The 25,921-nt window shown below is 43.4% G+C and overlaps 1 protein-coding gene across 4 annotated transcripts in view; it reads right to left on the reverse strand.

Moving 5' to 3' along the window:
* Positions 1-11,067, reverse strand: part of cemip (cell migration inducing hyaluronidase 1) — a 216,654-nt gene extending 205,587 nt beyond the window's left edge. The window contains exon 1 of one of the 4 annotated variants that reach the window (XM_074624536.1): positions 10,929-11,067. The gene's annotated coding sequence lies outside the window, so the exon portion shown is untranslated. Of the gene's footprint in view, positions 1-9,918; positions 10,498-10,551; positions 10,703-10,924 lie in introns of those variants that run through there. The other 3 variants (XM_074624543.1, XM_074624549.1, XM_074624553.1) reach the window with 3 other exon arrangements.
* Positions 11,068-25,921: the final 14,854 nt, after the last annotated feature.

Here is a 25,921-nt window from a genome sequence, read left to right on the forward strand (position 1 = left end):
ATACAGTTTGAAACTAGCTAGGACATACACTAAAGTTTAGCCATTATGTTTTATACACAAAAAGACAAACACACACTAACATAGACACACACCCACCCACACACAAGTGTTATTGTTGTTAACCTGAGCATTGTTCCCTGCTCTAATATATGAACTGCAAAATGTTCTGTCACAGACAATCTTACTGTGGTTGCAGGCAAAACAACTGCTCTCACTTTCACTTTTATTATTCATCAACTACATCAACACAAGCATGCACACAAGCACACATTCATACACCTCAGACAACCTGGATAACGAGATTTGCCTGTCCAAACACATATCTTGGCACATTAGAGGCAATTCTCGATAAACAAGCAGGACTTCCAGTATCGTGTGTGTGTGTGTGTGTGTGTGTGTGCATGTGTGCGTGTGTGTGCTCCGCCATCATTAATATGGGGTCAGTGCCGCGGTATCATGTTGAGATCTGCTGTTTTCCAGAGCACAGACATGCTCCTTTATCTCTGTCGACAGCTCCATGTCTGCTCCGATTCTACTTACGAACTACTAATCATTGCTGAGGTATTCTTGGCCTGTTGCATTAACGGCCCTACAGCAGCTTCACGCACACACTTGAAGCTACAAAACAACTCCAGCAGTGTTCTGAGTAGCTCCGCACCGAGTCAGCTCCCTGTGAATAAGGGAGAATTCACGATATCCAGCTGTAATCAGGCTCCATGTACAGTATCTCAGGAATGCTCCGACTGGAAACTGAATTCGGAGCACTTTAGGTGCTCAATAACTGGCAGCCGGAGCTCTCACTGGAAAGAAGGGGGAAGCCGTGACCTCCAGACGGAGACCGTTTCTGAAAGAAAACAAAATAGATTTCGGAACAGAATTTCTATTTTTCCCCTCGAAAAGGAAACCTGACCCGCCAGATGGTTTGTCACACAGAATCATCTGAGAAGCCGTCGTTGGAAACTGTTTGGAAAAAGGGCAGGCACTTTCAAAAAATACTTGGCAGATGATTGGATGAACCATCTGTCAATCAAAATCTTGGCAAAGCTGGTTGGGAGAAAGAAGAAAAAACATCTTTTCCATCAAGTAAAGTCTTCGGTGCCGTTCTTTGCTCTTCTTTCAATGAAGAAATACTCTCCAGCTCTGATAGGACTGTTGCTATTGCAGCAGCTACCAAACCCCCAGGAAAAGCGCCGGTCGTTGATGCCAATTTCTGTAGTGGCCAAACGGCGGTACTACAACTACCGTATTCTTCATGTGATGCCATTGGGCCCAAAAATACTTTTTCCCATAGACTTACATTGGGAAAGAGACAACTTCCCAGTATTTAAATCATTAGGTCCTAAACATTGTAAAATGCACTAATAGCTGAATCCAGAGTTATTTTCCTTCCTCCGATCATGTGAATGAGACCCAGACCGAGGCTGGACCGAGGGCTGGGAGGCGGAGTTAGCAAGCCATGACAACAGTGATGACGGCTGTGATCCCGTGACCGAGCCATGTGACCGAGCGGACGCTACTGCGCCTGCTCTATGGGCTCAATGGATGCGGAAGATCGCCAGAAGATCCGGGTACTTTTCCACTCGACGGTCGAGCCATTTTGTCATCATGCGCCACTGAGCAACTTTCATAGGAATGAACAGTTCTCCTTATACATCCATGGCATCTACGCTAACCCTTTCAGGAGCTGCCATTGTTGTTTAGAACAAACAGTCACCTCTCCGTGTCGTCGCGTCACACACACCTAAACCACGTCCGTAGCTGCCAGGGACTCCTCACAGGACACAAATGGTCCGGACACAAATGCATTACATGAAGCCGGCTTTCCATTTGATCTCATGATAAGTATCCAGATAGTAACGAATCAGGTGAATTGCCCCAGCCCTACGGTCTACTATACACTATGTAAAAACTACACGCCGACTGATACTGGATTTGTGAACTCAATACAAATGTTGATATTTGATCGATATTTTCAATTGCATTTATTGGTTGATGTTACACTCCATAATGAGAATACAACTCTTAAATTACTACAGAGAGATATAAAAAGCTACACTACATCTAACTATCAATCATCAACTGTACATCACAAAACAACACAACATAGCAACCTGCTAAGTAACCAGTAACCAAGATTGTTTGCTTGCCTGGAAATAAACCGTGTGGTGAACAGGTGCCAGTTTGTGGCAAGGAAATCTTTTCCTTTCTTGTGTTCTTACAACATAATCTTTGTTAGCTTTTGCCTGTATAGTAATGGGCTGACAATACGTATACTATTTATATCTGCCAGAGGTCTTTTCTTAGCCTGCAAAGGTGGTAAACTCAATTCCTGCAAATCAAAAAGCGGGTAAACAAGAATCCCGTTGGGTGTGTGCTACGCTACCTCCCTCCTCTCGGTGCTTTGATCTAAATTGGAGTCTTGGGATCCAAACAAAACACAAGACGTGGCTGCTTTGTGTGATTTTAATGTCAGCTTTTAAGCGGCTGCTGTATTTAAGCGTTGAGCAGCTGCAGTGGCACGTGGACGTGCAGGGGAGAGGAGAATATCCGTCTGTACTTTGTCTGTCTGGATCACGTCGATCCCGCAAAAATAACAGACATGCACACAAAGCATGAGCAGCTGTCTGTTGTAGTGCCAGGGCAGTGGCTGGAATCAATTTACATCCAGTTATCCACGCAAGCCTCGCATTGCTGTTTCATTTCATTAATTAAGAACATGGACTGGGAAGTCGTGCAGCTTCTGTTGCAGGGTAGCAAGTAGGAAAACTACTGTTCTAAACAATTCCACAGCCCATTAAGGAGTTGATGAATGGGTAAAAAAAAAATATTTCGTCTGGGCAACCCCATCTACGAATATGGAGCTATAACTCTCCAAAGCAGAGAACAGCCTGCAGACCAGAGGGCAGAGAAATGTTCCCCTTACAATTGAGGCTGATGGTTTCCTCAAGTAAACTGTGGCCTTTGGCTGCCTGTCCAGTCATCCACGGTGGCAGCTCTACCACTTCTTCCCTTGGACTGCTTGATGTGTGGAAACTCCAAGCCTCCACTGGTGGAAAGTAAAAGGGTCTGCCAAGAGTTGTGTTCCTCACATTTGAAAAGGATTGCTTTCAATAACACTAGGACGGCCAAAAGGTTTAGGGTGTGTGAGTGTGAGTGTAATTTAGACTATGTTCAGGTCCCTCAGTTGTAATCCAAGAGCACATGCCACTTTCTTCATTTAAAGCTTCAGTAGGCAGAATGTTTTTGGCATCATTGGGCAAAACATTCCATAATAACCTTTCAGCATATTGTAATTCAAGTGTTCTGAGAGAACAGTACAGAAGGTACCGTGCGCTGCCTGTAATGTTGATTGGTACCGGAGGTACTGGAGATGCGATCCTTCCGGATCTGACTGGGGCAGCATATCCGCTTACAAGTGTTCTCATCTGCCCTGAAATGAAGAACGCCTAACAGCTTTATAAACTAAAGGAACTATCAAACAAATAAAAGAGTAGTTTACACAATTACACAAATAATTTGTTTGCAAGTTACACATTTGACTTTTGAGATTTTTTTGCTTTGGTGAGTTTTATTCTCCCAAATTCCTGTTTTTGTTTGATATTTAAGACGTGTTGTTTGTTATATTGACAAAAAATCTGATTCCATAGCTCTCCACCAACTCCTGAGGGAAATATCTGTCTCTTTAGTGGCTAAATGCTCCACTATGTTCACCCAGCTAGTCGCTAACTGAGTCAGTCTAGGTGTACAGAAAACAGCTGCCTGCTGCTGATGGAAACCAGGGTGATGAGAGCGCTGAGACGGAACCAAAACTGTAAAGTTGTGGGCTGTAAAAGCAAAACAATGAGCTCTGTGGGTTCGTCATTACAAGCAACACCTTTAACATTACACACAGCTACTTGATTGACTGATTGCAGTGCAGCTGTAAGTTTTTTGTAGGTGATGCTGTTGTGTCAGTTCAACTACTGTCTCCATCATCACCGCTCATGCTGACTACACCGTTCATATTCTAAACAAACAAGAAGAAGGACTCGTCTCCTGCAGCAGGCACTCAGAGGGATTAGCCGCAGAATGTGAGAACATTTTACAGGCTTCTCTCTCTCATGCTATACTCTAGTTTGAGCCGGCAGAAGTATTTCTCTGCTATTTCCTCCCCGATAGCCTTCCTTCCTTCCTTCCTTCCCTTCTTGCAGGGAGACAACTGTGTGATTGCAGTTCCTGGTTTCTTTCGGCCAATATTTCAGGTTCAGCAGCGGAGAACTTTATCACTCTCTTTAGCGCTCCGTTGCTGTCAGACATTCTCAAGATGTAGCTTTAACAGCGTGAACATCAGGTCTTAATTAGAGACAGTGCATTCAAATTAACTCAACCGCAGCTTTGCTCATTAACATCATCACTCATACTAAATACCCCGCCAAATTAAAACGATTCCTGAGACACTAAATGTTGCAGCCTCGACAGTAATTTGTGGTTTTGGGGAGTCTAACGTCAAAGTTTTCAGGAACTGGATTCATTTGGATCACCACACAGTTCTATCAATCAGTGATCTATTCTAAAATCTCCCACATCCACTTTGCTGAACAGCAAGAGGCTATGAGATAATGACACTTTCCCTTCATTTTCTAAGACTCTTAGTCAGCTGCTTTAAAGATCATTAGGTGAACTGACTTTGACCCCCCCCCCCTTCCACCTGGTATTGCAATTTGGATGTGGATAAGTATAAAATGCATATTAATGCAGGTGTAATGCAATCGGAGTGTGATGAGATCAGATCAGCCAGACCACGTCTGAAGGGGATCTCGGCCAGGTGTGGATTACATCTACACAGCACGTTCTTTAGAAAAAGAAAAATCCAGCCAACAAGTTGAAAGGTCACCTAACTCTATCTCTTCCTGTTGTCTCAAGCTGTTTGTCAGAAAGCTGTGGACAAGTTCCTCCTCTGCAAAGGAAAAATAAGAAGTAAGCCCGCACAGCAGCATCACTACGGGAGACTCAATTAGGGATGCACCGATACCACTTTTTTTCAGACCGAGTACAATTACTTACATTTGGGTACTCTCCGATACCGAGTACTGATACGAGTACTTCTCGCCAAAAGACCCTCGTTAACAGCTAGCTGGAGGGTGTGAGCGACACACGTCAGGCTGGGGAGTCCCGCATACGAGGTGGTGCGCCGCGACCGGCTCTACGTCGGCTTGGAAAGGCTCGGGACGAAGGTGCTTCCCGGGGGCGTGGCCAAAGTGTAACCGGGGATGACTGTCTTTAGTGAGCCCCAACTGCGTCGTGCCCCCAAGGCGGGGCTCGGCCCACATAAAAGGCGCCAGGGGTCTGCGGCGATGTCTGCAACCCACCCGACCCATCTTGAAACACGGACCAAGGAGTGTAACGCACGCGCGAGTCAGAGGGTGCAAGCAAAACCCCGTGGCCCAATGAAAGTGTGGGCCGACGGGGTCGGGCACACCACCGGCCCGTCTCGCCCGCACCGTCAGGGAGGTGGAGTATGGGCGCGTGCGATAGGACCCGAAAGATGGTGATGAGAGATTAACGTCACCCTCTGTAAAGTGGTATCGGAGCCGTATTGCGAGTACATGAGCACAGTATAAATTACCGGTATCGGTATCGGTGCATCCCTACTCTAAATGTGCAAGGCCAGGGTCCAACGCGTTCTCATCCCAACTCGTCATATACTGATGCTTTGTCAGAACCCTAGCCGTCGTAGACTCTTTTCGGTCGCAGTAAACACGTGCTTAATGTTGTGAAGTAAACAAAAACACATGCTTAGGTTTCAGCAACAAAACCACTTAGTTAGGTTTAGGAAAAAAACAACATGGTTGGGCTTAAAACTACTACGTTTGTACAGGGAAAATGACACGTACGTTGTGAACACGGGACACTAACGAACAGCTGATTGTAACGTGACGCACGAGACACGAACAGCGGTCTCCTGGATGAACGCCCTGTGTTTGTTGGACCCATCCACCTCCCCTTCCACCAGCCCCTGTGGGCCTTTTGGCTCTTAATGCTACGTCGCCACACTCCCGGCGCACTTTTCCTGAGCATTTAATATTGACACAGATGAGTTTACACTTTGGTTAATGGAACGCCGGTGTTTCCCATACTAGGGTAATTAAATTAATAAATTACTAATTTTATTTATTTTTTCTAACCGATAACCGACCCTCGTTAAACGATTATCAATCATGAACTGACAAGATTAGTGTGTCGCACGCAGCGGCGCTATTTTTAGTGATTAACAAGCGAGCCAGCTCTAACGAAAAGCCGATGCACAAACAGGATAAATCCATCATTTATCACCAGCTGCAGTGTAACTGAATCCTCAGTTTACCAGACCAGAAGAGTTACTGTAGCAGCCACGGCGCTGTGTGTATTGTCGTGGACACATGCAGACACATTCCCAGTAAAAATTCCAGTAAAAGGCCCAGCTCCCTTATGGTGGGCTGTTAAGGTGGACCAGCTATTCTCCTTTAAGTGACAAGCCGCTCCTCTGAGTGTTGCTCAGCTTTTTAGCTATTTTTTAAATATTTCTTTTAACCGTTTACCCGATAGCGTTAATGGTTTAAAATTTTTAATTTTGGTTAATTATTAACATCCCTATCTCATACCGATCACCGATGCTAAAGGGTGCCTTGTGCAGCGGTACTAAACGCTGTCGGTATTTGACGCCCTGGGAATGAGAACCGGCTGGAAGGTCATGTGACTGACGGGGGTAGTCGAGCTAGCACTAACTAGCGCAGATTACCGTCTTATAGTGACAAGGCCACTGAAAATGAGCCTACAGTAGCGTTGCACGGAACCTTCTCTAAGCAGCAATGTCATACTAGCTTGTCGCAAAGGAGGTTAAGTAACGCTCCAAACTTACGATAAATTTTGGCGAGGAAAAACTGCATGCCCATTTTCAAAGGGGTCCCTTGACCTCTGACCTCCAGATAAGTGAATGAAAAATGGGTTCTATGGGTACCCACGAGTCTCCCCTTTACAGACATGCCCACTTTATGATAATCACATGCTGTTTGGGGGCAAGTCATAGTCAAGTCAGCACACTGACACACTGACAGCTGTTGTTGCCTGTTGGGCTGCATTTTGCCATGTTATGAATGGAGCATCGGTTTCTCTCAGGTAAATAATGCTGTTTATATCTCTGTTAGTTAGCTCAGTGTTTACCTCATGCATCAACTCTGTAAACCGTAAACATACACTCTGTTTTACGTTTGACTTTACAGATCCATCTGTGAGAAATGACCGACAGAATCATCCCAGAGGAGAGCAGACAGCTGAGAGCAGATGGCTCTGTTTACATGGAGATACAGAGCTAACCCGTTAGCATGTAGCTAACCCGTTAGCATGTATCTACATGCTAACGGGTTAGCTACATGCTACCGCTATGAGACGGTGTGTAAACACAGCGACCATCAGGGTGGAAAATAGAAGATGTGAAACAGTAGTCAGTTCATTATTTCTGCTAAAAGATAAATGTATGGAAGATCAGAGTAATGGTATATTATTTACAGTAGTAGCTGTCTCTGTGTTACCATGACTACAGACCACCGGAGCTTAGCTTACCATAGTTTACCAGAGCTGAAGACTTTCTCCTGTACCATGTTAACATAACTGCAGGTAGGATGATTACAAATGCTGTGAATAATTAATATTGTCATCTGTCTACTCAAATAAAGTTTGACTGTGAAACAGAAATGTGTTGTGTTGCTTACAAGTCACTATTTACTACCTGTAATCTGCTACATGCATGACATCAAATATATATAATATATAAATATCATCTGTTTAAACAGTGTAATTACATAAAGCCTTTGTGAAAGAATATGTTATATTTAGATGATGGGAGTACATGAAGCCTGTTCTGCTGGTTCTTGCAGACTAACTGTAGGAGCTACTTTGCTCAAGTTCGGTTGAGGAGGAGAGACAGTGACGCGCTGTGGGGCGGGGTCAGCTACTGAAGGTTCTCTCTGGTTCGACCAGGAAACCCTCACGTGGCTTGCATTCTCTAATGACGTCAGAATACAAGGAAAAAAGCGAATTTTTTTTCTGCACCCATTTCCAGACAAACGGAGGAGGAGAAAAAGAGAGAGGATGGTCTTTTATGATACTATGGTGGCCTGTAGACACACTGGGGACAGATATTGATGTTTAAAAGACATGGAAAAGTGCATTTTGCATAATAGGTGACCTTTAAGGTACATTTTGAACGGATACAAAATTTGATTAATTTGCGATTAACTATGAACAATAATGCGATTAATCACGATTAAATATTTTAATCAATTGATATATATATAGATATATACACAAAACATTTTATATATATATATATATATTTTTTTTTTTTTTTTTTTTTTTTAAATAATAATATAAATAATTTTAAGTTCCCTGTTCTGTCATCTCTTATTCCGTTACTTTTCCTCATTGCTGTGGTATCGGTATTGAGATATTTAGGAAAGTATCGTATCAAAGTCATAATAATAATAATCAGATTTTTGGCATGACAACACCAGCCTACAGATGCTGGAGTCTGCCACGTGACTCTCCCCTTGCATAGCATCCCTAAACACATATCCCTGGACCTGGGACCATGCAGGGCTGTTTCTAGGGGGACTGTCCTCCCAAAAGGAACGGAGTCAAATGTTGCACAATCCTCCCGAGACAGAGTCTGTGTGCAGCAGCTGAACTCAGATCAGACACATCAGAGCAGCCGCGATGCAAACCTCTAATAAGAAAAGGAATCTCTCATCCTCTTACAGGCACACACACACACACACACACCAGTTCTGGCAACAGCTTGAACATCTGCAAGTCAGCTGTAGATGAAAGGCAGTGCCACTACACCTCAGCTTGTGTAATTCTTGCTCCTGCTTCACACCCTGAGACAGTTCTCTCTCTCTCTCTCTCTCTCTCTCGCTCTCAACTGGTTTCCTGCAAACCTTCATGTTCTCTGCTTCCATCATCAACAAAAACACCCACCAGACTGACAACCTGTTCCTGCTCCCATTGACTTTTTTTTTTTTTAGCCTCAACTGGTTGTGTAGCCTTTATTTTTTTTACAGAGCAGGTCACTCCGACACAAATTGTGGTCCACGAGAATGCCATCCTCCTCCTCCTCCTCCTCCTCATTATCATCACAACTGCCACTCTTTCCCCAGCCTGCTCCTTGTTATACAGGGCTATTTTGCTCCTCATCATCATGTCACCATCTCTGGAGGACACTGAAGGTGATGAGGGAACACGGGCAGGCAGGCAGCAGTCAGCCACAGACAGACAGCTCCGAGGGCGTCATCATTTCATCAGCCCGAGCACATTCCACTTTATCCACTTTATCCCCACATTCTGCAGTCACAAACACAGACACACTGGCAAGCTGCCTGAACCACGGAGGAGTGGAGGCAAAAGGACGAGTGTGTACAAGCACATGTTAATAGGTACAAGGCAGGTAAGCTATACCAAGTCACTGGAGCAATCATTACCACAATGCCACAGTGAGCAGTATAGAGACACTTTAATACTGTGCTGGGCAACTGAAGAGTTCATGATATGACATTAGTCACGAAAATTGTTTCTAAAAGGCTCTAAAGCATTAGAAAAAAAGCATATTAAATAGAAATTAATTTTGGTATTTCTATTAGGCTATGTGATATGAGGATTTATCGTATTACAGTTCCACACAAATTACACGTATTGAGCTTTTAAGCGGGATATCTTGTAAGACCAAAAAAACATGAATATGTCAATATATCTCCAGTTCTATTCCTGGCATCATGGGGAAGGCTTTGGACACTTGACCTGACAGTTTAGCTACAGCCCTGATGTGCAAACATCTGTACACAGACAACACAGTGGATGAGCATCATCATCCCTGCAGGTATTAAAGGAGTAAAAAGGTCCACTGACCTGTTGGAAGGAGACTGGAGGAGACTGGAAGAGACTGGAGGAGAGCACGGTGCACTTGTTTCGTCTGGAGCCTCTGGAACAGCAGCGCGGAGCTCCAGCTGAACAGTGCGCACCATTCATGGAGGAGAAGAGGAACCTGCACACGGCTGCTTTCAATTTGTGGTAAATAGCAGCTGGGTTGAACAGGCGCCGATCTGAGCATGCACTATTCTCAGGAAACGAGAGGTTATATATAGTTTCTCTTCCTTTGTTTAAGATCACAACCTCTTCTAGTTCATTTTTTTAAAAGGTCCATCAGCCTACATGTGGTTTAAATCTCTGCGCGCAAATTAAAGCAGTTGTGGAAGCATGAAGAGGAGAAGCGACAACATCCTCATGTCTCCTGCTGGAGACTGCGCTCCTCAGAGCTCCTCAGCTCCTCAGCGCATCACAGCCAGCAGACACACTTTGGTATTGACAGTAGCCGGAGCTCTGATTAGAAATGTGCATCTCAGTTGCAGCTGCAGCTGCAGCACGGTGAGACCACCGGACTGTTTGTTAAAGACCACCGGGAGGATTGAAGGAGCACCGGGTGCTGGACACGGACCCGGACCCGTTCTATGAGCGCGCAGCAGCCGGCGGGAGTCCACTTACCTTTGCCCTTAAAGTCGTGGCGGCGACCGGCGGCGTGCGTTCAACAGTCCAGCCCGCACCCAACACGCACGACCCCTCTTCAATCCGCTGTGACAGCACGCACAGAAAGAAGTGCGCTTCTTCCTTCACAGCTGCACGCGCTAAACCCGCGCGCACAAACCGCATTTACCGACACGGGTGTTTTTCCAGCACCTCCGGCACACACACCTGTAGCTCACATGAAGACCCGGAGTCACCCCCCCCACACACACACACACACACACACACACACACACTCTCTCTCTCTCTGCATGCACCACAGTATCATCACACACACACACAGCCAGCCTGGCCGTGACCCTGGAGGAGTGTTAGAGAGTGTGTGGAGACCTACCGACCTGGAGCCGGTAATCCGTGTCAAGTCCTGGAGGCTGTGCCGCGCGCAGCTCGGAGCTGTGCAGTGATGGAGCGGAGCGCTGTGTGTGTCGGCCGGCGGCGGAGCGCGGAGACACGGCCATACCAGGTCCGAGCGCACGCTGCTGCGCACGGCGCTGCGCCCGCCTCCACAAACTACAGCTGGAGGACAGACACGCCCACTATCTTTGTGTGTGTGTGTGTGCGTGTGTGTGTGTGTGTGTGTGTGTGTGTGTGTGTGTGTGTGTGTTCTCCGGCACTGAGTTGAAACCTATTGTGCAGAGGGCGCAGCTCGGATTTAAGAAATACCAAGGTAAATAAAAATATTGATGGATAAATAAACAAGTAAATAAATAACTAAAGTAATAAGCAACAGAATATAAAAATACAGGGAAATACATAGAAATAAATACAAATAGAGAAGATAATGAAAAAATGTAAACATTTTTATTAATTATTTAAATTATTGGATTTTTCATACAATTTATTCCGTTAGCTGTTCAATTATTGTCTGTAAAGCTCTTCAAAGCCTCCTCCACACTGCCAGGGATGTAACATATATATATATATATATATATATATATATATATATTGTGAATATTTATTTTTTGTTGGCCTAAAAATAGTCAAGTTCTTCTTCTTCTGCAATCAGCCGATAGAATATCGACAAGTCGTCCACATTAAAGGAGAAAACGCGTTGTTGCTTCTGGAAGACACAGAGAAGAGTTTCCTGATCTGACTCCTGTATATCAGCAGGACGATGTCATCTGTCAGTAAACCTTCCAAATCTCTGCTGAAAAATCAAACTGTTTTCTGATCTTACACTATGAAACTTACACTATGTTCTCAACATTAAATTAATAAAAAATACATTATGAAATAGATATTCTTGTGGACAGATTGTGTAAATTATATATGGACCAATAATTTGAAATAATGAGGACATTGAAATTATTTTTTAAAAGTGACATTATGAAAAGTGAAGTAATTAAATAAAAAGTGACATTATGAAAAGTGATGTAATTAAATAAAAAGTGACAATATGAAAAGTGATGTAATTACATAAAGAGTGACATAATGAAATAAAAAGTGACATTATGAAAAGTGATGTAATTAAATAAAAATGTACATGAAATAAAAAGTGACATTATGAAAATGTCTATTATGAAATAAAAAGAAAACATCCTAAATAAAATCCAAATAAATCTGTTATGAAAATAAGCAGGAAGAAATAACATTTTATAAAATGAGATGAATTTTTATATAATTATTGAATCATCATTCCTCTTCATCCCCTATGGGACATAAGGCTTCAATGAGCTCTCTCCATTGTATACGGTCCTTGGCAGCATGTTGGGCCTCTCCCCATGACAGGTTCATCTTGTCCAGCTCCTGTGTCACAGTTCTGCGCCAGGTGGATTTGGGCCTCCCGGGTTTTCTTTTGCCTGGTGGTGTCCATCTTAAGGCAACTCTCGGGATCCGGTCCTGCTCCATTCTCAGCACATGGCCTAGCCATCTCAGACGTCTGTGTGTAATTTCCTTGATGATGCTACGGCTACCGTTTTTTTTGTACAGTTGATGGTTGGAGATTTTGTTTGGCCAAAAGATCTGGCATATTCGTCGGAGGCATCCATTGTGAAAAACTTCCACTCTCCTCATATCACTTTTGATCACTCGCCAACTCTCTGAGCCATACAGCAGAACAGACTTGACATTGCTGTTGTACAAAAGCATCTTAGTTTTAAGGCTGTATTGCTTGGACCTCCAGATGGAACGGAGTTGGGAGAAGGCACCCTGAGCCTTTCCCAGCCTTGTTTTAATGTCTTTCTGCACTGCACTATCTTTACTGATGAGGCTGCCCAGGTATGTGAACTCTTCCACAAACTCAAGTGGTGCCCCATTTACAAGAATAATTATTGAATATTGAATAATAATTATTTTACAAGTTGTTTTCATATATATTTATTTTTTTATATTCTTTTCATAATTATCTATGGGTTACACGGTGGTGCAGTGGTTAGTTCTGCCGCCTCACAGCAAGAGGGTTGCAGGTTCAAACCTGGCTTGTTGAACCTAAACCTGAAGTCATTTTTTTCCTGGAGAACCACTCTACCTTTAATCAGATTATTTTACCAGCGGTTTGGTTTATAACAATATCCTACAGCTGGTGGGCACCAAGGTATTTAAGTATTTAGTATTTAATAAATACTAACTTCTGCTACGACAATCTGGCAACAACAGTAGCTACTCGGCTAATCAAATTGCAGTGAGGCGACCGGTAATCAGCCCCACTTCATCAAATTTGTGCAATCCATTTTCATTTCCGAAGGCTTTAAGCATGCGTACCGTTTTCCCACACCAGGGCACTTGACATTGCAAGCACGGGGCTATCCCCACAGAATGGCCTCTCCAGCTAAGCACAAATAAAACACCATTTTACAACTATTATATCAGCTACTGACTTTAAATTGTACAATAATGATAAATAACAGCAGCAATCAAGTTTTATGTCATGAATTAATCCAGAATGATGTTAATTTCTAAATTACTCAGTACCACTAATAGCAGACCGGATAGTGGAAAAATTATGCAAATAGTGATACAAGCACCAAATTTGGCAATATGATTCCCGAGGGGACACTTAGCAAATATGAACGATTGGCCACTTGAAAATCCAAGATGGCCACCATCTTGGATTTTCCATCTTGGAAAATCTTGGATTTTTAGGTGGCCAATCGTTCATATATTTGCTTAGTGACCCCTCGGCAATCATCATGCCAAATGTGGTGCTTGTATCACTATTTGCACGATTTGATTGAAAAATGGATGTTATCCGCTCCACTATTAAACCACACTGTGTCCTGCTGCCAGCAGGGAGGGCTTTGACCGATTGGCCCCGAATGACCCATCGTCTCTACAGGGACATCATATCACATTATCCACCTGTGTGCTTGTTGTAGTTGGTCAGTTAAACAACAGGTATAATGACGAACGATGATCTACACAGGATCACACAGGATGGAGATCAGGACCAGTCCAGGCCTCTCTGGATTGACCGGTATCGGCCATAAAGCCAGGGGGCCGCTTTCACAGAGATTGACTTTGACTAAGTAAGTAAGTAAGTAAGTAAGTAAAGTTTATTTGTATAGCACCTTTCACAGATACAAAATCACAAAGTGCTTTACATTAATAAAAAATACATCAGTCAAAATTAAATGTAGCGATGACAAGCGCAGGGCTGTCAAGCTAAAAACAAACAAATGAGGACAAAGACACATACAGACAAACAAATACAGTCAAGAAAAGGCCAATAAAAGCAATAAATAAAGTGGAGTTGTTATTCAGACGAATTAACAAAAGCCTGTCTAAATAAAAACGCTTTCAGCTGCTTCATAAAAATGTCACAGGACTCTAGGGATCACAGCGATAGGGGGTCTAGGGATCGCAGCGATAGAGAGTCTAGGGATCGCAGCGATAGAGAGTCTAGGGATCGCAGCGATAGAGTCTAGGGATCGCAGCGATAGAGATAGAGAGTCTAGGGATCGCAGCGATAGAGTCTAGGGATTGCAGCGATAGAGAGTCTAGGGATCGCAGCCATAGAGTCTAGGGATCGCAGCGATAGAGATAGAGAGTCTAGGGATCGCAGCGATAGAAAGTCTAGGGATCGCAGCGATAGAGAGTCTAGGGATCGCAGCGATAGAAAGTCTAGGGATCGCAGCGATAGAGTCTAAGGATCGCAGCGATAGGGGGATGGCGTTTCAAAGGTTAGGTGCAACAGCTTGAAAGGCACGGTCACCTTGGGTGTTATAGTGGGTTCGGGGGACTGACAGAAGTTTTTGGTCAGAAGACCTAAGAGCCCGATTTGGTGTTGAGGCAGGAGGAGGTCAGTAATATACTGGGGTGTTTGACCATGCAAGGCTCTAAAAGTTAGCACCAGTATTTTAAAATGGATACGAAATTTGATTGGAAGTCAGTGCAGAGAGGATGAAATAGGGGTGATATGGGATCTTCTGTTGTGTCTAGTTAAAAGCCGAGCCGCTGCATTTTGGACGGTTTGAAGGCGGTTCAAAGAAGATTGGTTTAGACAGGTAAAAAGGCCGTTACAATAATCTAAACGAGAAGAAATAAAAGCATGACACTAAGACACTAAGATTGTTAGATCAAACTATCATTAGATCAAATATATTCAGACTTCAGATATATTCATCTGTTGCACAAAGCAGTCTCGTTCTTGACTATCTTAAGTAGGACTAATTTAGAATGAATTTTGGGTAAATTAAAAAAAATTCAAGTTTCCAGGACATTTTGCTGTGAAACTTCAGCTAAGAGTAACAAGATACAAAAAAAACACAAAATCTCAAACCAGTTATTTCTTGCTTCCTCGGGCAAACAAAAAGGACTGGCGATGTCCTCACTGCTGTATATATGTCCCCACCCTCTAGAGACCAGAGTCATTATAAAGGAGGGAGGTTGGTGACGTTATTACAGAGCGACAGAGTTTGTGTAGGAAGGAGAAATATTAAACTACTGTTCATGTCTCATTTCCAACCGATAGTCAATGCTGTTTTTTTTAAGCATGACCATGATCGTTTCCTAACCTTGATTAAGGACATATTTGAACCCAAACCATGACTATATGTATTATATTTCAGGATAACATTATAGTATATGTCAGGATAACAGGCTAAATATAAGATCCATTTGTTATGAAGTCATGAGAGTCAGAGGATTACAGTTTAATATTCACAGATAACAAGATGAGATCTTGAGATAACAAGCCTACAAATTACTAGGCTGATTTTGGCCAATGTAGCAGGCTGATCTCAGATAAAAAGTCAACATTGGTGTCGTATAATGGTCTAATTTCACTGCACAACCAACCCTCTACAAAGCCACATTGTTTATAGGCTATAAAAGAAATTAATGAGAGCAGGATGATCTGATATGATTGGATCAGCCTGTTCCACAAACATCCATCAACACAACCTGTTTGACTTCACCGTAGTGTGTTGATAGAGGAAATGTGCCCGTGGCACGGGGAGTCCAATTTCATGCAAATCAGCTTGGCATGCGGGTCACTTCTTCCACTTCATTAACTCGAGCATGCCACCGTGAACAGCTTTAGTTGGTTAACTGCCAAAACGTGCTGGTAATTCCTCATGAACAGTGTCTCCGGCGCGGAGGTGCAGGGACCGGTAGTACCTATTCATTTGAGACATCTACAGCTGACACAGTACGGAGACTCTCATTTGACCACATGATTTGTGTGTTTGAGTCATCAAGTGTTAGTGAGCATGATGCTGAATATCTCCAGCTAAGACAGGGGTCAGCAACCCGCGGCTCCGGAGCCACATGCGTCTCTTTAGCTCCTCTCCAGTGGCTCCCTGTGGATTTATAAAAATGGAAATGAATAACTGTTTTTTTGTTTACATTTTCATTTTTATTTATCATTGTTGTAGGTCTATGGTACGACGGTACGACGGAGAATTAGGGCCACATTGAGGGGAAAAAAATAGATCTGAGATTTCGAGAAAAAAGTCGTAGTATTATGAGAATAAAGTCAGAAGTTTATAAAGTAGTAATTTTACGTTATTTTCTTTTTTTCTCGTAAAGTTATGACTTTATTTTTGCAAATATTACGACTTTTTTCTCGTAGTTATGACTTTATTCTCGTAATATTACGACTTTTTTCTCGTAGTTATGACTGTATCCTCATAATATTAAGATTTTTTTCTCGTAAAGTTATGACTTTATTCTCGTAATATTACGACTTTTTTCTCGTAGTTATGACTGTATTCTCATAATATTAAGATTTTTTTCTCGTAAAGTTATGACTTTATTCTCGTAATATTACGACTTTTTTCTCGTAGTTATGACTGTATTCTCATAATATTAAGATTTTTTTCTCGTAAAGTTATGACTTTATTCTCGTAATATTACGACTTTTTTTCTCGTAAAGTTATGACTTTATTCTCGTAAATATTACAACTTTTTTCTCGTAATATTACGACTTTTTTCTCGTAAAGTTATGACTTTATTCTCGCAACATTACGACTTTTTTCTCGTAAAGTTATGACTTTATTCTCGCAATATTACGACTTTTTTCTCGTAAAGTTTTAACTTTATTCTGGAAATCTCTAATGTTTTTTCCCTCAATGTGGCCCTAATAATCCGTAGTACATTTTCTCTTGGGCCCTCACTGTATTAGACTTATATACTATATACATATTTAGACTATAAACTGTGTTACCTGCTATGGCTCCAGACAGTTTTGTATTTTTTTTTTTTTTTTGCCTTAAATGGCTCTTTTGATAGTAAAGGTAGCTGACCCCTGGTCTAAGAGATGTTTACTGTTGGTGTGTCATTTCACTGTCAAATAGCTTTGTTAAGAAAACCATTAGGAAGATAGTTGACTGAAGTTAGAGTGCATCCTTCCAGTTTGGCAACTTTTAAAAGTCCTTTTATTATAACCTCAACATAACTCTTGGACGTTGCTTCTATGTTTATTTCTTGTGACATTTTAATAGGACTTACGATCACTAGCTTTGGTTGGTTTTCTTCATGCCCTGTTGACATACAGACTCCAGCAGAGGAATATGTAACACAATGCCCTGCATTGTGAATTGACTGGCACTGCCCACCGCAACTTGAAGGACTTTATTTTGGTGTCAGCGCATAGCGCGGAACGCAGCTCCGCATCGGCCAACTGGCATTTTCATTTTCCCAGTGGGAGGAGAGGCACTGGAAAGGTTGTGGCTATGGCAATCCAACAGCGTACTGAAATATTTTTGCCAAGAATTACTGTGTCTTGCGTGTTCCCTCAATATTTTTTTAACTGGGTACGAGATTTTCTATCAGGACGAAAGGTCAGAGTTAATGTGTGGCTGGAGCTATGTATGATATAGTCAACAGAATCCTTCAATGAAGTGTCATTAGTCCAGAATTATTTAACATTATGGTAAATGATATTTTTATGAATGACTCTAGACAGAAGGATATGTTCATATCCTTCTGACACTAATGTGCTGAGAAAGTTTAGGGAGGCGATTGTAAAGATAGAACGTTGGTCATATAGTCGGGGATTTAAACTTCCAACCAGTAAGTCTTGTTATACTGTATGTACTTCACTTGGAAGACAAAGGTAGATGAGCAGAGGCTCCATTTATATGGACAACCGATGGAAAAGTGAAAGGAATTCAAGTACTTGGGAATTTAGCTTGATGAAAGATGTACATGGAAGGTACACGCTGAAAAACTATCAATCAATTAAACTTTATTTATATGGCACCTTTCAAACAAGTCAAATGCAATTCAAAGTTCTGTACAGATGATTGACAAAAAATGTAGAATGTTAAAAATGGATTTAGAGACTAACCAGAACTAGAAACAAAATGTAAAAAATATATGAGAGCTATATCTGGATACAACTGAACTGGGGAGTAAATAAGCAGGCATTAATATATATATATGTATATATATATATATATATATATATATATATATATATATATATATACATATATATTAGGGATGCACCGATACCGATACCAGTATCGGTTATCGGGTATCGGGTCCAATACTGTCCTCATGTACTCGTACTAGCAAAACAGCTCCGATACAATGGCACCGATACCACTTTACAGCAGCGTGATGTTAACCTCTCGTCACCATCTTTCGGGTCCTCACGCTCCACCTCCCCGACAATGCGGGCGAGACGGGCCGGTGGTGCGCCCGACCCAACGGGGCCGGGATCCCACCTCAGCCCGCGCGCCGGCCCTCACTTTCATTGCGCCACAGGGTTTTGATTGCACCCTCTGACAGGTTGGGTGGGTTGCCGACATCGCCGCAGACCCCTGGCGCCTTTTACGACGCGGTTGGGGAGCACTGTCCTCAGTGCGGTCGACAGTCGCACCGGGAGTAGGGGGCCCCGTTCCTCCCCAGCAGGGAGAGAGGGCGCAGCAAGCCCTTTGTCCACGGCCCTGGGAAGCACGTTCGCCCCGAGCCTTTCCAAGCCGACCTAGAGCCGGTCGCGGCGCACCGCCTCGTATGAGGGACTCCCCAGCCTGCCGTGTGTCGCTCACACCCTCCAGCTGGCTGTTAACAAGGGTCTTTTGGCACAGAGAAGTATTCGTATCGGTATCGGCGAGTACCCAAATGTAAGTACTTGTACTTGTACTCGGTCTGAAAAAAAGTGGTATCGGTGCATCCCTAATATACTGTATATGTAAGGCAGTAGCCTAAATCGGCCACCAGGTGTCGCTGGTGCGCTGTCAATTCCCATCCAGAATTGAGCAATTATCTTTGTTTGTCCCTTACAGGACACCGTAAGGTTAGCATCTCGGCCCGCTTCATCGTAAAATAGATTAATAAAAACACTCTTCCAGTTAATCTGTTCAACTAAAGTGATAATTAAGATGTTGACTTTGACTTTGGCTTGAGTTGGAAAAGTTAGAAGATATGTTTTGAATGTAAATAGTAGCCGTAATGTTGGCTTGTTACTGAGTACGAGCAGAGCACCCTCTCATGGAGGAGAATATAGTGCAGGCTGGAGAATTAGCCTGTTCAGTTATTGTCTGCTATCTGTCTGGTTGTTTCATTTAAATTATTTTCACGTTAGATCTTATGTTAAGAGTGCCTTATATCATTTTATGTGTAGTAATATATTTTCAGTTTTAGATTATCATTTTACTCTGTTTACTTTTGCACTAGAATATATTTCCTCATGGAGTTTTCACTGCTTCATAAGGTTGTGGACCAGCAGTTGAGATGACAGCCGATGTTGTGGACGAATAAAGTGTCTGTCTCTATGTGTCAGCTCTGTGATTGACAGCGACCTGTCCAGGGTGTACCCCGCCTTGGATGCTTGACTTTGCATTGGTGCTATGAGATCAACTCCAAGTAGTGCTGTGTTGGTAGAATCAGGAGAAATCCCACTAGAGCTCAGAGGGGACAAACTTTCATTAGCTGACTGGATTCATCTCAGAGGATGTGGGGATGAAAATACTTTACCGCTAAAATTGTCTTAAACGAAGGCTAGGAGTATAACAAGGGAAATGGTTTTGTATGGAAGATAAATCAGAAGAATATGATATTAAAGAAACAAATTAAATTCCCCTATTCCATTAAACTGTGATTTAGCTGTAGCTGGGAATAGCTGTAGTATTTTGTTTGGTACCTGCTTATGTGGGATTAAAGGGTAATGAATTTGCAGACAGGATAGTTAAGAGATCACTAAATATGAGGGATATAATGTAATTTCCATTTTTTTCTTTTTTCTTTTACAGACTAAGTAAACTAGATCCCGTTCTACATACTAGTTTTACATACTCTGGTACGATGGGTGGCAGTATACCTCTAAAAGTTGGTATTGCAATCCGCCAAACAACTCAAAGAGAAGAAGAGTCTGTTGGATTCTTGACTTTGTTGTGAGATGTTCAGTTCTGTCTTCCCTGCACCAAACCTGGAATGAAATACATCCCCTGTTCGATAAATGTTTCTCCTTCATTCAAATCTATCAGCAGTTGTAGATGGTTGGTCCTGACAAAACATGCACCACTGAATCTGCCTTTTACAGATCATCTAAGTGACCTGATCCTGAAGCTTCTGTTTGATGGGGGTGTTCCTGGACCCACCAGACTCTCTTCACAGTAGGAGAGACCATCAGAGGAGGAAGTTATTGCTGGTCAGGTGTCACGCTCCAGTGAAATGATGGTCTGAAGAGAGAGCTCCATTATCAGCTGACACAACTTCAGCATACAAGAAGCCTTTTACTCTGATGAAGAACATGATCTGGACAGTTTACGTAAACGTCATTGGTGTTGTAATAATTTCCAAAAACCACAGGGCTGAGCCCTAACTGTAACTTTATCAAAGAGGAAAGTCATTCGCCTACTCTTAAATGTGAAGAGGGTGTCTGCCTCCTGAACCCAAACTGGGAGCTGGTTCCATAGAAGAGGAGCTTGATAGCTGAAGGCTCTGGCTCCCATTCTACCTTTGGAGACTCTAGGAACCTCAAGTAACCCTGCTGCATTCTGGGAGTGCAATGTGCTAGTGGGGTAATAGGGTATTATGAGCTCTTTAAGGGTGCTTTTGCATCAGGGACCCGGGCCCAGATCCGAGTACACTTGACCCCAAAGTCCAGTTCGTTTGATTAGTGTGAACGCTCCGTACCGTACTCAGGCACGGTTTGTCGATGCGTACCCGAGTCCACCTGAAAAGGTGGTCTGGAGTACGGTTCATGTGTACTTGGATAGGGTTCGCATCAGGTGTGAAAGCCAACCGTACCAAAACACGGAAGTGGACCGCTATTTAACGCTTAACTATTCTATATCCAGTGCCAGTCCTGCTCCACATCCCTTCATCGGATCTTCAGCATCTCCCTTCAGGACCACCACCAGTGTCTGGACTCCGGGGACCCACTTTAATATACTTCATCACGATGCAGTCTAATTGCTAGAGACATTAAAGACATTACTCTATTCATCTTATCCTGCACCATGTAATAAATTATTGTTCATTTGAAATGGAGTCTCCTCATTGAAATATATTTGGGCACTACCAGTGCCAATGTGCACGTTTCATGTCCTCTTTAAACACAATATTCATCCCTCCCGTGATACGAATCCAGACCAGCACAACTGTACAAACAAGCGCCATGTAAAACAAACAAGACTACTTCCCTCTAGTATCTCCAAAAATCATAATAGGTATATACATAAATATATACCACAAAACAGAGTCCAGGTAGGCTGGATAGCTGTCCTAGTGTTGCCCTCACCACAGTGTGCATCATGTGGAATAAAGAGTATCTTGTAAGGTCAAACAAAATTAACAATAATGCAGCACAAAGATAACCATGTTATTAAACGTTAGGACAACTAGCAATTTATAGGATTATTGGACCTAATACAGGGCTGAGATGAGACGATCACTCACCAGTAGACATCTTCATAGATTGATGTGTCTGTTGTTGCGGTTTTTGGCAAAGCCGTCATAAATGTGGTCGATGCCGAGAGCTCCTGGCCTCCTGTTCGTTCCTCCTCAGGTATTTTTTTAAACGCCAGAGGCTAGATAAACTTTTACAGGCCTCATAAGTGAAAGAAACTCCAGAATGTTGTTAATGGTGTGTCCGTGTTCTGCTTTTCTTTACAGTAACTGTGGACTTGGTGCAGCTCTGAAGTTATCATCACTGATGCCATAGCATTTACAAAACCCTCCTAGAGTTGATGTGCTTTGAGAGAGAGAGATAACTGGTTGCTCTGTAGATCAAAAACGTTTCGGATGCTCTTGAAAACAGGGAAAAATTAGAATAAACAGGAAGGCAATCCAGACGCTCGGAAATCTTAGAACGAATAACGAGGAAGGAAATATTAAAAAGCCTTTAGAGACTAAATCATTAAAAAAGCCAACATGTTTCATGACCCCCAATCATTGCACTGGTCTATTGTGACCCCACCGATTGCACTGGTCTATCGTGACCCCACCTATTGCACTGGTCTATCGTGACCCTACCTATTGCACTGGTCTATCGTGACCCCACCTATTGCACTGGTCTATCGTGAACCCACCGATTGCACTGGTCTATCGTGACCCCACCTATTGCACTGGTCTATCGTGACCCTACCTATTGCACTGGTCTACCGTGACCCCACCTATTGCTCTGGTCTATCGTGACCCCACCGATTGCACTGGTCTATCGTGACCCCACCGATTGCACTGGTCTATCGTGACCCCACCGATTGCACTGGTCTACCGTGACCCCACCTATTGCACTGGTTTACCGTGACCCCACCTATTGCACTGGTCTACCGTGACCCCACCTATTGCACTGGTCTATCGTGACCCCACCGATTGCACTGGTCTATCGTGACTCCACCGATTGCACTGGTCTATCGTGACCCCACCTATTGCACTGGTCTATCGTGAACCCACCGATTGCACTGGTCTATCGTGACCCCACCTATTGCACTGGTCTATCGTGACCCCACCTATTGCACTGGTCTATCGTGACCCCACCTATTGCACTGGTCTATCGTGACCCCACCGATTGCACTGGTCTATCGTGACCCCACCGATTGCACTGGTCTACCGTGACCCCACCTATTGCACTGGTCTATCGTGACTCCACCGATTGCACTGGTCTATCGTGACCCCACCGATTGCACTGGTCTACCGTGACCCCACCTATTGCACTGGTTTACCGTGACCCCACCTATTGCACTGGTCTACCGTGACCCCACCTATTGCACTGGTCTATCGTGACTCCACCGATTGCACTGGTCTATCGTGACCCCACCGATTGCACTGGTCTACCGTGACCCCACCTATTGCACTGGTTTACCGTGACCCCACCTATTGCACTGGTCTACCGTGACCCCACCTATTGCACTGGTCTATCGTGACTCCACCGATTGCACTGGTCTATCGTGACCCCACCGATTGCACTGGTCTACCGTGACCCCACCTATTGCACTGGTTTACCGTGACCCCACCTATTGCACTGGTCTACCGTGACCCCACCTATTGCACTGGTCTATCGTGACGTCACCTATTGCACTGGTCTATTGTGACCCCACCTATTGCACTGGTCTATCGTGACCCCACCTATTGCACTGGTCTATCGTGACCCCAATCATTGCACTGGTCTATCGTGACCCCACCTATTGCACTGGTCTATCGTGACCCCACCTATTGCACTGGTCTATCCTGACCCCACCTATTTCTCTGGTCTATCGTGACCCCACCTATTTCTCTGGTCTATCGTGACCCCACCTATTGCACTGGTCTACTGTGACCCCACCTATTGCACTGGTCTACCGTGACCCCACCTATTGCACTGGTCTATCATGACGTCACTCAGTGCAGTTGTTCTAAGATGACATCACTCATTGCACTGGTTTAACGTGTCATCATTTGCCATTTCATGGGGTCTATGCAAGCGTGTTATAACATGTTTTACTTGTAAATATTTCTTCCATGTCTAATTTTCTTTTTCCACAGCTGCAGTAAGTATTTGCGTAGTATTTATATCATATATTTATACATATTTTCATGAAATAACCATTTCTGAGTGGCTCGCTAACAGTTCAGAGAATATGCACATAAATTTGATAACACACTTTGTAAACCGGTTCACCCCGCTCCCTTCTGACACAAAATGATTATTTGCCGATCAGCTGTAAATTAAACCAGTTTCACTGCTTTTAATTGTGGTTAGACCGGTGACGCCATAACATTAGGTGATGTTAGTAGACTAGCAACAGAACATCACATTTGACAATGATCAGAGAAAATAGCCAGGCCAATAAAAGGCAAAATGTGCTGTTTTCATTAGTTGGTTTTTTTCACGAATGTGTGTGTTTCATTTGTGCTGCCAGCGTGACAGTTGGTAAAAGATGTAATGCCGAGCACCACTTCACCAAATTCCACAGCAACAACTTCTTGGGACTTTCCGTCTGGTGGCAGTCTACCAACAGAGAAGGTGAAGGAGCTGAAAACAACAGTTATAAGATGACAGTCTCTGTTTACCAAACTGACGCAGAAGGCCGACGCGGCAACAGGAGGCTTCGTTTAAAGTGGTGCACATCCACAGGCGAGGACTGCGGTGGCTCAAACGTTATTAAAAGACCATAAAAGTAAGACAGACATTATGTCTGCTATTGGTGATATATAACTTGATGCTATAAGTAGCTCTCGGACATTATCATTTTGACAAAATTCTCAGAGGAAAAAAAGGTTGTTGCCCACTGCTCTACAGTCTGCTCTGTTGGTTCAAGTTCTCTCTGCTTATTCATAAAAATGTTGTGGACAACGGAACCCCGAGACAAATATACACAGCAGTCGTCTAATGCCGGGATCAGACTACACAATATTTTAGTCTTTGACGACGGTCACCATGTCAGATCTAACGATCACAGCGCCATAAACTCTTGCAGTGTCTCGGTCGGGTGACTGGCAAGTGTACACGTATGACCATGACCAATCACGTCACGTCGTATTCCACGATCATGCGCAAGTTCAGACGTCATCGGGGAGGCGGTTGAAGCAACTGTCGATCGTGGCGACAGAAGCGTTGTGTGTGATGCTAGCGGTCTTGTGTTGCAAAAAGAAAAAGAAAAGAAAGAAAAAAGGGTTGTGGATGCGCTCCTGGGTGGCACAGAGAGGACGGTACGGGCCGTCCATACTTCAGTCAGTCTATACTATAGTTTCAGTCAGAGCACCCGATTGGTCAACGTAAAGGAACACGTCGTTGGAGATGTCACACTAGGCGTGTCGAGACGAAAAATTCTGACAGGCTAGACTTTTCCTCGGGGTGTCGTGGGGCGTCCCAGACGTGGCGTCGGTTGTCGTGTACTATGACACACTACACGAGATGAGAGGATCGACTTTCGCACACAACACTCATTTATCGTTCCCGATCCCCTGCGACGGCCGTCTCGGGCTATAGTCGGGCTGATACCGTGGAGTCTGAACCAGGCATTAGTCTATGTGTAGTGTTTGTTGCACCTATTTCCCTAACTTTTCCTGCACGCCATGGTTGCATCCAGACATTACAGCTGTGCCATCATGACACTCCCTGATACATGCGTTGACTCAGTGTATTTTTGATGCTGCTCAGAAGAGTCCACATCCAATTCATCAGCTAAAGTAAAACTTCAAAATTCCTCCAGCGCAGTCTCTTTGTGGAAATAGCTCTCCACAGCAGAAATCCTCTCTCATTTCATCACAGATTTCTTTTCTCACCATATCGTCCTCTGGAGAAAAAAAAGTCATTTTGTTGTGTTTGAGGCCATCTTTTTTGCTGCGGTCTGTTCAAACATACTGATAACAAGCAGCAACTCAACTAATATCTTTGTGTCATATATCTTTGTACAGTGAACATCTTTGTGTCACATATCTTTGTACAGTGAATATCTTTGTGTCATATATCTTTGTACAGTGAATATCTTTGTGTCATATATCTTTGTAAAGTGAATAT

This window comes from Sebastes fasciatus, chromosome 2 (assembly GCF_043250625.1).
Source record: "Sebastes fasciatus isolate fSebFas1 chromosome 2, fSebFas1.pri, whole genome shotgun sequence".
Taxonomy (NCBI): Eukaryota; Metazoa; Chordata; class Actinopteri; order Perciformes; family Sebastidae; genus Sebastes; species Sebastes fasciatus.